This window comes from Cryptomeria japonica, chromosome 1, assembly GCF_030272615.1.
Source record: "Cryptomeria japonica chromosome 1, Sugi_1.0, whole genome shotgun sequence".
In the NCBI taxonomy this organism is placed as follows: Eukaryota; Viridiplantae; Streptophyta; class Pinopsida; order Cupressales; family Cupressaceae; genus Cryptomeria; species Cryptomeria japonica.
The window spans coordinates 15,397,946-15,413,282 of NC_081405.1; the positions used below are offsets into that span (position 1 = coordinate 15,397,946).

At 38.9% G+C, this 15,337-nt stretch overlaps 1 protein-coding gene across 1 annotated transcript in view; it reads left to right on the forward strand.

Moving 5' to 3' along the window:
- Nucleotides 1–15,337, forward strand: part of LOC131028195 (proteinaceous RNase P 1, chloroplastic/mitochondrial) — a 73,993-nt gene that overhangs the window by 2,037 nt on the left and 56,619 nt on the right. The gene's annotated exons all lie outside the window — the stretch shown is intronic.

Genomic DNA, 15,337 nt, shown 5'->3' on the forward strand with positions numbered 1-15,337 from the left:
AGGAAAGAAACCGCTGCCAGCACGCATGAGGCTCCCACGAAGCCGCAAGTCAAACATGTAGGTCGGTGACAATTATTAAGGAAGCCGTTACACATCAGCTTCTCTTGAAGTGTAGGAAGAAACCATTGCAGTCATAATGAAATCTCCTGCTGCTAAAACATTAACACTCCTTCTTAGCAAAGGAGATATCATTTACAGATTTTCAAGTCATGGAGTCTCTCAACATGACAAGCACAATGGCTACACCCATATGTGTAAAAACCAAAACTTTATCATGGATTCTCTCAACGTGATAGCATCATGGATTCACTCAACATGATATTCACCATGGCTACTCCCATGTGTGAAATAAACACAAGCTCTCTCACGGAGTCACTCAATGTGATGTTGTCATGGAGTCTTTCGACATGACATCCACTATGGCTACTTCCATGAGTGGAAAGAGCAACAAAGGCTTTCACTTCAAATTTCTTCGTCATAGAGAAAAATGCATTACAAGGGCTTGCACCTCAAATTTCTCCGTCATAGAGAAAAATGCATTACAAGGGCTTTCACCTCAAATTTCTCCGTCATAGAGAAAAATGCATTACAAGGGCTTGCACCTCAAATTTCTCCGTCATAGAGAAAAATGCATTACAAGGGCTTTCACCTCAAATTTCTCCGTCACAGAGAAAAATGCATTACAAGGGCTTGCACCTCAAATTTCTCCGTTACAGAGAAAAATGCTTTACAAGGGCTTGCACCTCAAACTTCTCTTGCAGAGAAGAATGCATTAACAAAATCTTCATGATGATGTGGCTCCTTCTGAAGCTGAAATGTCAGATTGCCTCTGAAGCTGAAAAGTCAGGTTCCCTCTGAAGCTGAAATGTCAGGTTCCCTCTCATTGGGAGAGCCCTCTTGTCTCAATTTTAATATCTTCAGTGTTGTAGCGGTCAAGAAGTATGTTGGAGCATAACCCAATTCCAAATCTCCCATCGGTAGAGTGACCAACACTTCCAGCAGTATGAAACATAGTGATAGCTCAAATGATGCTCAGATATAGCATTCAGTTGGAAGTTCACAAACACATGCTATGCACCTAGAACATGTGTAGCCTCCACCTATAATAGCAAGCACAAATAGAAATAATGATTCACTATTCCAATGTTATGAAAATTCATGAACATCATTCAACTGTAAAAGAAACTTATCTCTTTATTGCCGGTTCCCATTGAGTTAGTCTTGTAGCTGAGTCTTATCTTCTCATAAGACTCCTCCAACACTGTTCTTTATATCAGGAATTTGGTATGCATTAAGGTCTGCTCAAATATACCACATATCGAGTGTTCTCTCCTTTGAACAAAATAGAGATTGCAGATTATAGCAACGACAACAATTTGATAAATGATCACAACAAATACAAGCTGATAGGATGCAGATGCTAGATAAGAGCAACGACATAGAGAAGCCGTGATCTTGTCCTTCCTAAACAATAAAGTGGACCTCACACGATGTGATACCCAGATCAGTCGCATTGCAGAGATCCCGTCGAGTTTTGTAGGGCCGCTCAAGAAATCCGAAATAGGAAGAAATGAAGTCGCAGCTTAGAGAAAGGTGTAGTCTTCAGAAAAACATAGTTTGAATAACACCAAACAATAAACAAGCAACCTTCCCAGAATCCTGAGACCTCCTGTGAGGGAGACGGCCTCAAACCTGGCTCTGATACCATGTTAATGTTAGAATAAGAAAGGTAAGACACAACAATTTGAACTTAGAAAATCTTGCAAGAACAAGATACACATAATTTTATCCTGGGAAAACCTTCCACCTGAGGGTGAAAAACCCAGCCACACCAAAAATCAAACTTTATTGAAGGTAGAAACTTGATACAATGCTCTCAAGCTTAATTAGGCAATGATTTAAGCAAGATTGTTAACACTTAACAATCAACACTATAAGTTGATAACATCTTAGAACAACTAGAACCTTCTACAGTACAGTCAACACGGATGATCACTGTTATTTTTAGTACTTTCAGATTAGATAACACTTAGAAAATTAGAATTGTTGATAACTAGGTTTAATTAGATTTATCGTTTTCAGATTTAAGCATAGAAACAAAAAATGAATGCATAAAGACAAGACGAAGATACCCTGGGAAAACCTCCTAGGAGGAAAAACCCAGCTTGAAAAGATCCACAGATCTGATTATGGTTTTGAATTCAACTGATAATTACACACTTATCTGGAGTATAGATGTTGCAGTCACAAAGGAGATGACATAGAGGCCTTCACAATTAGTTTGCTAATGGAGGTCATGAATTGCAGTTCTTCTAATCTGACTTGCTGTATGTAACAATGGTAGCAGCAACCCTTCTATGGAGTTCTGTATCTCTTGAAGATGATCTGCTGCCTTGCTTAAGTTCGCTGTCTTCTGTTACTGATTTGCACACCTCTTAGAATAGTTCGCTGTAAATTAATTGACTTGAATATCAATTTCACTTCCTTAGTATATTTCGCAGCTTGTTGCAAAAGACTGAATTGAATTGATGTTGTGTGAAGTGTATGCTTTTTTTATAGGAGTAGCAATACTTCTTAATCATGTCGGCCTTCTTGCAATTAAACATATTAATTCATTTAATTCCTTTTAACCGAAATGGATAGGGTCGGCCCTATCAAGGAGGCGTGGTGAGTTTGGATGTGGCGTGAAGACTTTTAGGTGGAGCCGAGAGGTATAGGGCCTGGCCCTATATGTAGGAGAAGGAGCTGGCCCCCTTTGGCGGATTCCAATGTTGCCCAAGGCAATAGGAATCCGCTAGGCCCTAATTATAACCAACAATCACATATTAATATAGACTCTCTCTTGAGAACTTCATCCCCCCCTAAAGCACAAACAACAACATTGCTTTTAAAGAGAAGACAAGACTCGAAAATATCTCTTGTTGGAGGTAGACGGATGGCCAAAAGACACCATAAGCTTATCAGTAGTTACATATATGCTGTTACATAAGCCACATAGACAATCTTTATATCGGATGAAATGCGAAGAGCAAAGAAACCGCTACCAGCATGCATGAGGCTCCCACGAAGCCGCAAGTGAAACATGTAGGCCGGTGATAGTTATTAAAGAAGCCGCTACACATCAACTTCTCTTGAAGTGTAGGAAGAAACCATCACAGTCATAATGAAATCTCTTGTTGCTAAAACATTAGCACTTGGATGTTTTGATAAGAACCCGTCTTGATAAGCATGTGAGCGCTCCAGACCTGAGCCTCAACAGCTTAAAATCGAAATAAAAAATCATCTAAAATTTGAATGCTTCTTTCTATTTATGTCCTAAGGTAATGATCATCCAGTCTGCTAAACGGCCTGCACTTCTATTTATGCCCTAAGGTAATGATCATCCAGTCTGCTGAAAGCCTTGCACTAAGGCATCCCATAACTCAAACATAAATAAAGATTCACCTCAATTTCTATTCAACGTTATTTTTTTCTCTCAATTTGCCAAATATCTTATATAAAATATATTAAATGTCAAGGAAGTTGGACTTTTGTTTCTTTTCAACTAAAGTAATTGAGAAGTGTCTTTTAGATTTTCTTCAATGGCGTGTGATTTTGGCTCGAAAAATCTTTTGTTCTCCTCCTTGTGCTTCCAAATGAAATGAGTGTACTTTTAGAGGTCATTTTAAGTGACTAGGTTTTACCTTTTTAATTTTATTTCCCTTTATTTTCCTTTTTTATTTAACTATTGTTGTGGTCGAGTCTATCTAGCGGGATTTGTAGTGTTGGGTGAGTTTGGTTGACTGTGGGTTTGACCAAACGCAGTATGTACTTGGGCCACAAGTCCTTGGACCTAATTTGGGCTTTCTCGCCTTATGATTCGCAAGTTCTTAAGTCCTATAACATTGAATTTGGCTCACTTGCCATGTAGCCACATCACGAGTTCTTGGGCCTTATTTGGGTCTGCTCACCTTGGGACTTGTTGAGTCTCTCCGAATCACATGAGAGTCTTATAGCATTGCATTTGCCATTTAAAATCCGAAAAAAGAAAAAGAAAGAATCCATACCTTTGTCAAATTTACTTCAAACTTGTTTCAATCTTCAATTCTGTTTATAAAATACTTTTCAATAACCCATCTCAGCACAATTTGCCTTGTGGAAGACCAAATGAGCAAAAAAAGTGAAATGAAATCATGTTTTAAAGCCCCAAAAGCCTTTTTTCAACACAGCAAGTTTAGGCGACTTGCATGTTTGTGTTTGAGACTTGCTGGCTTTTGCACAAAATTTGGCCATGACTTGGCAAGTACTCGGCCAAGACTTGGCTCACAAGTCTCATGCAAGTCGCACATTTAGGTTTTTGATCCACAATTCTCATGCAAGTATCTATGATTCGGTCCAAGTTTGCTAACTAAGGTTTATGGTCCTTTCATGGTTTTTTTTCTTGTTTTGAGATTCATGTTATCTGTGAATGATGTCTCCAAATGAACACATGCAAATCAGTAGTTTAGAGAGTCTTTTCAGTAGATGAATACTGTGAGTTGCATTTGGGAGTTAGGGGTCGTATTCTACTTGTGTTTGTTTGTTAGAAGATTTGTGTAGAGTAGGTAATCTGGTGATGAAAGTAGCTAATCTTTGGTTATATTCCACAAAGTTACAAACTACCATTTCTATGGGTTTGCATTTCCTTTTTGCAAAGGATGCTGCCATCAGAAGACTTTCTTGGTTGCATGGCAAGCTAAACTCATGCTACTTCAGCTGTCAACCTAGTTGCATATCATGCTGCTGTATAGGACGGGTCATGTGACTTGCATTATAATTCACATAATTTGAATACAAATTTCCCCTCTTTATATACTTCAACATGTGGTAATTGTCAACGTATTAACTTCCAAACCTTTAAAATAGAGTGCATTCATCAATGTTTGACTTAGTGTATTAATATGGACTATCTCATGTTGTTAACCCTACTAGCCATTAAGGTGACAAAGTTCAGTACCTTGCTTTTGCCCTCGTGGCCTTATATCGATGTTGACAAAGGTCTCAACTAGAATGACAGTATGGAATGCTTTGCAAAAGATAACTGACATTAAGATGCATATTAGTCTAAGACTCGTGTCACATATGTGTAGGCATGGGGCCAATCTTTTGCATTTGCTTCAAAAACTTAAATGGCTTCAGTATGGTGGAAATGGCTTCTTTTTCCATTTCCTTTCATTTAACCATACCATACCTATCAGGTTTGAAACATTCAATTCATTAGGGAATTAATTTTTTTCTCTAAACTTCCTATAGGAGTTGAAAACTCTGGATTGAATTAGACAAATCTGGTCAATGTCCAGAAAAAATTGGATCGAGCTCAATTTGAACCAAGCTCTGCAATTGGTTCACACTTTCCTAATAACAGTATCATTTCTTTAAGACTCGTAAGTTGAAACATCATAAATTCAACCCAACCAATTAGTTGAAATACAGTGAGGAAGATCATATAGTAGCAAGCAAACGTCAAAGAGGATCTCAAGGGTCTTTTATAACTGAAGCACAAGAATTTGGCAAGCTTCAATGTCTTCACAGCCTGCAGGCTTGTTCTTTTGAAATATTCTGAGTTGTAAAAACGAAACTAATCTATTACAGACAGTGAACTTCAATATCAAACTTAGGGGGCATCCAAAGAACAGTTAAGTCTTAAAGAAATTTGCAAAGTTTCATTGCATCAAAACATGGTTAAGAACAAACCATACCAACAGATTTCAGAACATCATTACATGTAATATCTCAGTCCTTTAGTTACAGAATGATCTCAGATGTATCAATTCTTATATAGAGTGTAATGATATTTCCTACATACAGTGCCTGTTAGGAATGCAGATGCTTGCTTGTCAGAATGTCCTTACTGATGCGGCAAGAATGATCATCCTGACTCCTCTGAAGATGCTGAGGGCTATGTTCTCGAATTGATGCTGCAGGCTGGGCTCTATAGTTCCTGTCCGTATGAAGACTCCACCTGATTATGTGTGGCCTGGAAGGATTGACGATAGTACTTGCATTGGGAGGCACAAGTGTTAGTGCGGAGGGCACCAGCCACGAAATATCTATATCACAGAGCGCCGATAGGATTTGGATTGATGTTCAATGTCAGCTCTTTGCTACAACCACTCCGTAATACAGCTACACGATCTCTGCCTATCTAGCATCTGTGTGGGATGCAAACGAAATTGATTAGAAAACTTTCTGAATGCTTAGACTGCGAAAAGGGGGAGAGCGGGGGTATCGTCCCACCTCACCCAACTACGTGAATGGGCGTTCCCACAATCTATGTCGTGTGCCGCACTTCAATTCCACATCCAAGCATGACCACCCTTCACACCCAATATGCCTTATAAAGGCTTGCGTGCCAAGGTAAGGAGAGCCGACCTCAAATTGGTTGACAAAACATCCCAAAAGAACATAAAAACGATATAGGAGAATTATTTATTTAATAAAGCCAAAGTCAAAAATGAAATAATCGGGCGTTATAGAACATCACGTGGAAGGCCAAGTAGGCCCTTGGAATCAGGATCATGGTAGTCCTCCCGTCCTCTAATTGCTTGACCTCAAGCAATTGCAGACTAGGATGTTCAAATATCTCAATGCCTTCCCATGTGGCATCTTTTGTTGGAAGCCCCTTCCACTTCACTAAGTATTCTGGAATCAACTTGTTCCTTAGCCTCTTTTCCCTTACGTTCAGTACTGTTTCAGGTTCCAATATTAATTTGCCTTCATAATCAAGTGGTGGCAATTCCTTTGAAGGCACAATCTGCTGTCCAAGAGCCTTCTTGAGGCATGAGACATGAAATGTATTGTGAATTCTGCTGTCGGGTGGTAATTCCAATTCGTATGCTACCTGTCCCACCTTCCTCACTATTGGATAAGGACCATAGAAGAGAGGTTTCAATTTTTCTGTTCCACTTCCCTTAATGGATGACTGTCTATAGGGCTGCAACCTTAAAAACACCATGTCACCCACTTCATATGATCTTTCTGTCTGGTGCTGATTGGCATACATCTTCTGTTGATTCTGAGCACACTACAAGTTTTCCTTGAGGGCCACCAAAAAATCCTTGCTTTGCTGCACCACATCTTTGACACTAGGTACTCTACTATTCGTAAAGATCAAATCCATAAAAGAAGTTGCATCGTAACCATAGAGTGTTTTGAAAGGGGACATTCCAATGGATATGTGATGAGTGGTATTGTAGCAGTACTCCCCAAAATGTAACCATTTAACCCATGCTGTTTGCTGGCCTGTAACATAATTCCTCAAATAGCCCTCAATCCATTTATTCACTACTTTAGTTTGTCCATCTGTTTGCGGATGATAGCTAGTACTAGGTGTGAAAGATACCCACCACTGAATGGATTGTTGATTTGTTTGTTTAAATCAGTTCTTTGGTCAGCGTATGCGTTTTTTTGGATTTTTGAGGTTAATGCTTGAAACTTGACAATGTAGAATGAATACAAATGCAATACATAAAGAAATATTGACTGGAATCAAATTTTCAGACTTCTGATTTATTTATCAGCAATGAATAATTTCAAAGAATAGTTAAATGATATCATTCAAAGCCAAACTAACATATCAAGTGTCCTGAGCTTGCTTGGTAAGGCTTATTCTACGGCCTAAACTGAAGAATATGATGAAACTGAAGCTTCCACAATGAGACAGCAGCTCCAAAATGTTTTATTGACCCTAACATGAATTATCAAAAACAATTGACGAAGAAATATGCAGACCTAGATGGAATTCCAACTTCTTGCTAGGAGAAGCTCCAATTTGGTGTGCTCTTTACCCTCTGATTTGCTCCTATAGTTCCAGTATGAATCAATTCTCTCAAACAAACACTGAAATTCTTCTTATTAGCCCCTAACAATGATTTTTGTAACAAAAATTCTAGTTAAAACCCTCCAATTTATTTGGTGTCCTAGGCTGTCTCCAAATGGTACGATTCAGCTGGAGGATGAATAGCTGAACCAAATTAATAAAATAGAGTCTGAAATGACTTCTAAACCTGCTATGATCTGAAAATCAGATTGTCTCCTTGTTGTAGCAGTTGCAAAACTCAGAAAATTGGCCCGTTTTGGTAAGATATGAGCTTCCTAGACATATAAATGTAGTGTAGATGAGGGGGATTTCTTCCTCTCACCCAAGATCTGAAGGTTTCCGTCTCCAAATCCCAAAACCAACCCTGCAAGAAACGTTGCAGACCTGCAATTACCAATGCTCCTCAAAAAACAACTTCAATAATAATTTAAATGCTGACCCCAATGTCTTTTTAACATGCCTCAAACCCTAATTCGAATTTGGGGTTAGGGTTGTACTTTTTTTTGAGACATGGACCAGCTAGGACTCGAACCTAGGACCTTCATATGTTGTTGGAGTGCTCTACCATTGAGCTACTGGCCCCTCTTGGACCAGTCCATTGTCGGTCCGGGTGTGGCTTATTTCCAACACCAACACCCCCCCCTTAAGCCACACCTCTCGTGTGCTTGGGGCTCCTAGCCTAGACCTGGCTCTGATACCATGTTGAGACATGGACCAGCTAGGACTCGAACCTAGGACCTTCCATATGCTGCTAGAGTGCTCTACCACTGAGCTACTGGCCCCTCTTGGACCAGTCCATCGTCGGTCCGGGTGTGGCTTATTTCCAACACCAACACTTTTGGCATCATAAAACATGTTATATTGTTTCTTTTTATTAAAAAAATACTTCCTGTAAGTGGTTTGACCCATTGAGGGTCTAATTCCTTATTAAAAGTGGCCATATATTTAAGTTATAACTTCTAGGAAAATGTGTCAAGGGGCCACTTTATTAATATAAAGTGATTGTATTATTTCACTTTATTATTATTAATTTAATCCAACTTAGGAAATATTTTAATATTTCCTAATTTATTCATAACATGAAATCTGCGACTCAGATTTGAATCCGTCCGAAGCACTGTGATCACTGATGTTGTTTGAGTCCTGCAGGCCAACTGACAGTTCTTCCTAAAAAGTAGGGACTTGCCCTAAAAAATAGGAACCTCTCTACAACACCTGTAACTGCTCAAAAGGATCTTGCTCTGCTCCTTGGTCCGCAGGGTGGTAATTCAGTCAACTACCAGTTCTCCCTAAAAAATAAGAGACCTCCCTAAAAAGTAGGAACTGTCGTCTGAAGGTCCAAAACGGCTCACAAAGCCCTTGCAAAGATCCATGACCCTTAGAATGAGTCCCCTAACCATGTCGTTGACCTACGGGAACTCGAATGGTCGGTCAACCCCTGCTCATCTCATGTCGCTTAGAAAAAGGGACATTACAATCTTCCCTTCCTGAAGATTAATTGCCCTCAAGCAATCTGCACATGCACGCTGAAAACCAATTCCTGGATCCCATATCAATCTGATAAACGTTGCTTTACTCTGATATAAACATCTGTATACCCAAAGTGAAACAACTCATCATGGATCCACTGAAGAAATGCACCACACATGTCAATATCAAGATCCCAAATCTTTGCACTGTCATATCCATCCATCATGTCAATTCTCATTATACTGCTGCTGTGAACTTGGACATCATCTAACCAGCCAAGAACTTCACTCCAATTGAAGCCACAAGTACCACCAACCATCAATGCTGATATGAATCCATCAATGAGCCAATTTCCAACAAGTAAAATGTGTTGAATACTTTTCCAAGACCTCCAAACAGCTGCTGTAACTTTACCTATATTTCCACAAATTAATGTGCCTTCGTTAAAGGTTGCTAAGTAAATGTTTTGTTGAGCCATATAACAAATGAAGTCCCTTACATGCTGATCTTCATAGCCGACTGTCAAATCTAAGAAAACTGAGTCACCAATCAATAAGTACAACGTTGCCTTATCATATGAAAGAGGTGACAAAATCAAAGGTGCATTGGGAACACCTTCTATGCCAATCAAGGATAACTCATTAGTGGCTGGTCCACTATGAGCCTTATTATCAATTCCATCACCACCATGTAAAAAATAACCAATATCAGCTGAAAAATCAGAGTTAGATAGCTCTTGTTCCTCCTTACCAATATGGTGATGAGTATCATGAATGTGCTGAAGTTGAAGCTTCGCCTGATGAGCAATCAACTTGGCTTGCCTGGCTCTTGCCAACCATCCTTCATTCATCCTCTGAGATTGCTCTATATCAGCTGTCCCAAAATGCACAAAATCTGATTTATGATGGAATGTATTATTCACATTATCATAACCCATGATTGCACCATGTGTACCTTTGAGTCTAGAATGCAAATCATTATTCTCTTTTTGACCAAAGGCTGCCATATCTTGAGGAAGAGAAGTTATATCACTGCTGTTATGAACCTCGTGGGGTGGCTCAAATGACATGCTAGAGGCTATTGATTTGCTAAGTTCAACATACACCTCCCCTATCAAGATAGATTCACACGCATCTGTCAAACTCTCCGCAGAACCATCACCATTAGGCACATTTTTTGTTTTGTTCCCATCTTCTATGGTCTGATTTGAAAAATCAGACTCATTATGACATGTATCTTCAATATCAAAAGCATCAGTAACACCCAAACAATGAGTGTTTGCATGAGATAACCCCTCACAACCATCATCCTCTTGCACCAAAGCATTTAAATCTTGATTATGCTCAGTAGTAAGACTGCTGTCATAAAAGTCAGGGCTGCTATGACTTGTTTTCCCCTTGCATCCCTCTTGTTTAACACTCATATATTGCGTGCCAACTGTAGGAATCCCTCTTACAACTTCCTCCTCATGTGCCATGACCTTTGAATCATCATTGTGTTCATATGAAGGACTGCTGTTATAAAAATCAGAATGGTTGCCATACCTTTGTGACATGTTTTCAACATTCATAGGTACCACTTCATCCCTTGTAGCATGTTCATCAAATTCCTCATAGAGATTTTTACAAACCTCATTTATGGATGAGTCAATCGGTTCTTCTCCTTTTATTTGCAGCTGATATGAATTCATAGCATCTTCAGCTTCATCGGGAATACCCATAAATTGGGTGAAGGTAAGCATATCCTGTAGCTTTTTTGGAAGGGAGCAATACCCATGATAGTTGCTTATGACTGTATCATTGAATGTTTTAATAGGGGGCCTCCTCCTTGTACTTTTAGATGTAGTTGTACTTCTAGTGTGTCTTGAACTCTTTGAAGGTGTTTGATCAAATTCCCTCCCTGCTTGTTTATTTTTACATAACCCTGTCATGATGATTTTTTTTACTGTCCAACTGTAAACCAAATCTAATCACACCAAGTGAATGCAATTACCACCCCACAGGCTGACAGGATTATGCTCTGATACCACTAAAAGATACCCACCATTGAATGGATTGCTGATTTGTTTGTTTAAATCAGTTTTTTGGCCAGCGTATGCGTTTTTTTGGATTTTTGAGGTTAATGCTTGAAACTTGACAATGTAGAATGAATACAAATGCAATACATAAAGAAATACTGACTGGAATCAAATTTTCAGACTTCTGATTTATTTATCAACAATGAATAATTTCAAAGAATAGTTAAATGATATCATTAAAAGCCAAACTAACATACCAAGTGTCCTGAGCTTGCCTGGTAAGGCTTATTCTACTGCCTGAACAAAAGAATATGATGAAACTGGAGCTTCCACAATGAGACAACAACTCCAAAATGTTTTATTGACCCTAACATGAATTATCAAAAACAATTGACAAAGAAATATGCAGACCCAGATGGAATTCCAACTTCTTGCTAGGAGAAACTCCAATTTGGTGTGCTCTTTACCCACTAATTTGCTCCTATAGCTCCAGTATGAATCAATTCTCCCAAACAAACACTGAAATTCTTCTTATTAGCCCCTAACAATGATTTTTGTAACAAAAATTCTAGTTAAAACCCTCCAATTTATTTCTTTGGTGTCCCGCTGTCTCCAAATGGTACGATTCAGTTGGAGGATGAATAGCTGAACCAAATTAATAAAATAGAGTCTGAAACAACTTCTAAACCTGCTATGATCTGAAAATCAGATTGTCTCCTAGTTGTAGCAGTTGCAAAACTCAGAAAATTGGCCCTTTTTGGCAAGATATGAGCTTCCTAGACAAATAAATGTAGTGTAGATGAGGGGGATTTCGTCCTCTTACCCAAGATTTGAAGGTTTCCGTCTCCAAATCCCAAAACCAACCCTGCAAGAAACGTTGCAAACCTGCAATTACCAATGCTCTCCAAAAAACTACTTCAATAATAATTGAAATGCTGACCCCAATGTCTTTTTAACATGCCTCAAACCGTAATTCAAATTTGGGGTTAGGGTTGTACTTTTGGCATCATAAAACATGTTATATTGTTTCTTTTTATTAAAAAAATACTTCCCCTAAGTGGTTTGACCCATTGAGGGTCTAATTCCTCATTAAAAGTGGCCATACATTTAATTTATAACTTCTAGGAAAATGTGCCAAGGGGCCACTTTATTAATATAAAGTGATTGTATTATTTCACTTTATTATTATTTATTTAATCCAACTTAGGAAATATTTTAATATTTCCTAATTTATTCATAACATGAAATCTGCAACTCAGATTTGAATCCCGTTTGAAGCACTGTGATCACTGATGTTGTGTGAGTCCCGCATGCCAACTGACAGTTCCTCCTAAAAAGTAGGGACTCTTCCTAAAAAATAGGAACCTCTCTCCAAACACCTGTAACTGCTCAAAAGGATCCTGCTCTGCTTCTTGGCCCCTCGGGTGGTAATTCGGTCAACTACCAGTTTTCCCTAAAAAATAGGAGACCTCCCTAAAAAGTAGGAACTATCGTCTGAAGGTCCAAAACGGCTCACAGAGCCCCTGCAAAGCTCCATGACCTTCAGAATGAGTCCCCTAACCATGTCGTTGACCTACGGGCACTCGAATGGTAGGTCAACCCTTGCTCATCTCATGTTGCCTAGAAAAAGGGACATTACAGGGTGTTAACTCTGTCCCTGTCAAGTGAAAGAGTTTTTGCCGTCCCTGTCACTTACAATTGTTTTTGGCAAGCCATGAAGTCTGAAAATCTCTTTGAAAAACTAATCTGCCACCTAAGGTGCTTTAAATTTTGAAGATATAGCATGAAAGTGAACATATTTTGTGAGCCTATCAACTACTACATGTAGACAGTCTTTACCTTGAACCTTTGGCAACCTTGTGATAAAATCCATTGATATACTTTCCCACTTCTGATTGGAAATGGTTAAAGGCTGTAACAATCCTGTTGGAAAAACATGTTCGACCTTGTTTTGTTGGCACTCCTTACCTTCCTTCGCATGTTGCATTACATCATTTTTCAGCCTATTCCAAGAAAAACGTTTCCTCACTTGTTTATATGTTTTGTAGAACCCCAGATGACCAGTAAGGGGAGTGTCATGGCAAGCTTTAAGAATCTTTTCCTTCATTTTGGATTCAGGTATGATATACACACGCCCCTTGTAAAGAATTAACTCATTTGTTTCCTTGAACCTGTCATCTTGCACTTTCCCTTCCAAAAAGTCAGTAGCAAGTGGATCCTTTACATAATCAGCTGTAATTAATGTCCTCCAATCAACAGATATATCAGTAATAGAATGTAAGTGTGGCTGATAATTAATGTCCTCCAATCAGCAGATATATCAGTAATAGAATGTAAGTGTGGCTGCCTAGATAAGGCATCAGCCACAACATTGTTACTCCCTTTCACATGCTCAATATCAAAGTCATAGGCTTGAATTTTACCTACCCATTTTTGCTGCCTATCATTCAAATCTCTTTGATTGAGGAAGTATTTCAGACTATTATGTGTTGGCATTTTGATGATTATATTGTGATTGTCATTGATGGACACACACTTGCTATGAGATCACTTTGAGAATGTATGAATTATGCTCAACCGGTATCATGTTGTAGTCTTTAGACTACTGTTGTTATGCAGAAAGTGTTTACTGATCTCAAGTGGTATAAAGACCCAAGCGGCATAGAGAGATCAAGCGGTTTAAGGATCTCAAGCGGAGCAGAGCAAAGGAGCCAGAAGCGGCAGTAATCTTTTTCCCAGTCTTCAATTTTTGTTAACCGGTAATCCGTTAAACCGGTATTACTCTGAGTCACCAACCGGTAACCGAAAAGTTGGACAAACCGGTAATACTCTGTGATGAGTTACCAACTGGTATATTTTTGTGATGAGTTACCATCCACCGACACTTTGACGGTGTTTTTGTGCCGTGTTATCAAATGTGTCTAGATACAATGAACCTAGGAACTTGTAATGAAATCCTATTGTACCGACATGAAATCAGATTCCTTTTAAGGACATCATGTCTAGGGTTTTAAAAGAGAGTATGCGAGTATAGCTGTTAGGTTTTGTAGTGGTTGAAAAACCTCTTGAATGTGCGATCTTAACTGAGAAGATCAAGTCTATGAGTTGTAACAGAGTAAGGAGTTACTGAAGACTGAAGTAATGCTGAAATGCATTAGCTATGAGCTACAATGGATCTAATCAAGCAGACCGTGCCATTTGCTAGATCATTCACTTGTTGATTACTCACATCTTTGACAAGTTAGAAACCCTTAACTGGGTAGGCCCAGAAAAGCCTTTGTAAATCCTCTAACAAGGTGGTTCACATCTGTGGATCTGAAATCCTCTCAAGGTAGTCTTTAATCGGACTTATCTCCTAACAGAGATTGAGATTCCTAATAGGATCTGTTTTGGTAAAGAACATTGTATGACCTTAACCGGTCTAACCTTAACCGGTCTGGTTACTATTCTGCAGATAGTTACTTGTGAGTTTCATCTCACTGTGGTTTTTCCCATTTGGGTTTCCACGTCAAAATCTCTTGTGTTATGGTGATTGTGCTTCTGTGGGTGAATGCATTATTTGCTATTTGGTTTGCATGTGTGTTAACCGGTTTGTTTGCTAAATTTTTTTACTAGTTTACTGTTACACTATTAAAGTGTTTAAGTACAATATTTTTTGGAATACTAATTCACCCCCCCCCCCTCTTTGTATTCATTAATTGGTATCAGAGCCAACCTCTCTATAAGTCTAACCACTTGGAAAGAGATATGGGGGAATACACTGTGAGGGAACTTACTTATCGGCTCACTCAGTCTGAGCAAGCCTATGATGATCTTATGGTCAAATATAAGGTCTCTCAGGCAAAAAGAAGAGAGCATGCTGAAAAACTGATGGAGCTAATTGAAAACAGTTCTTTTGATGAAGCGGACATGGAAGCCCTAATTCAAGAAGTAGAAAAGTTGAATGAATCCAATTCCAACCTGAGAAAGGAGTTGGAAGGACTGACTATCAGAATGTGTCAAGAGCTTGAGAA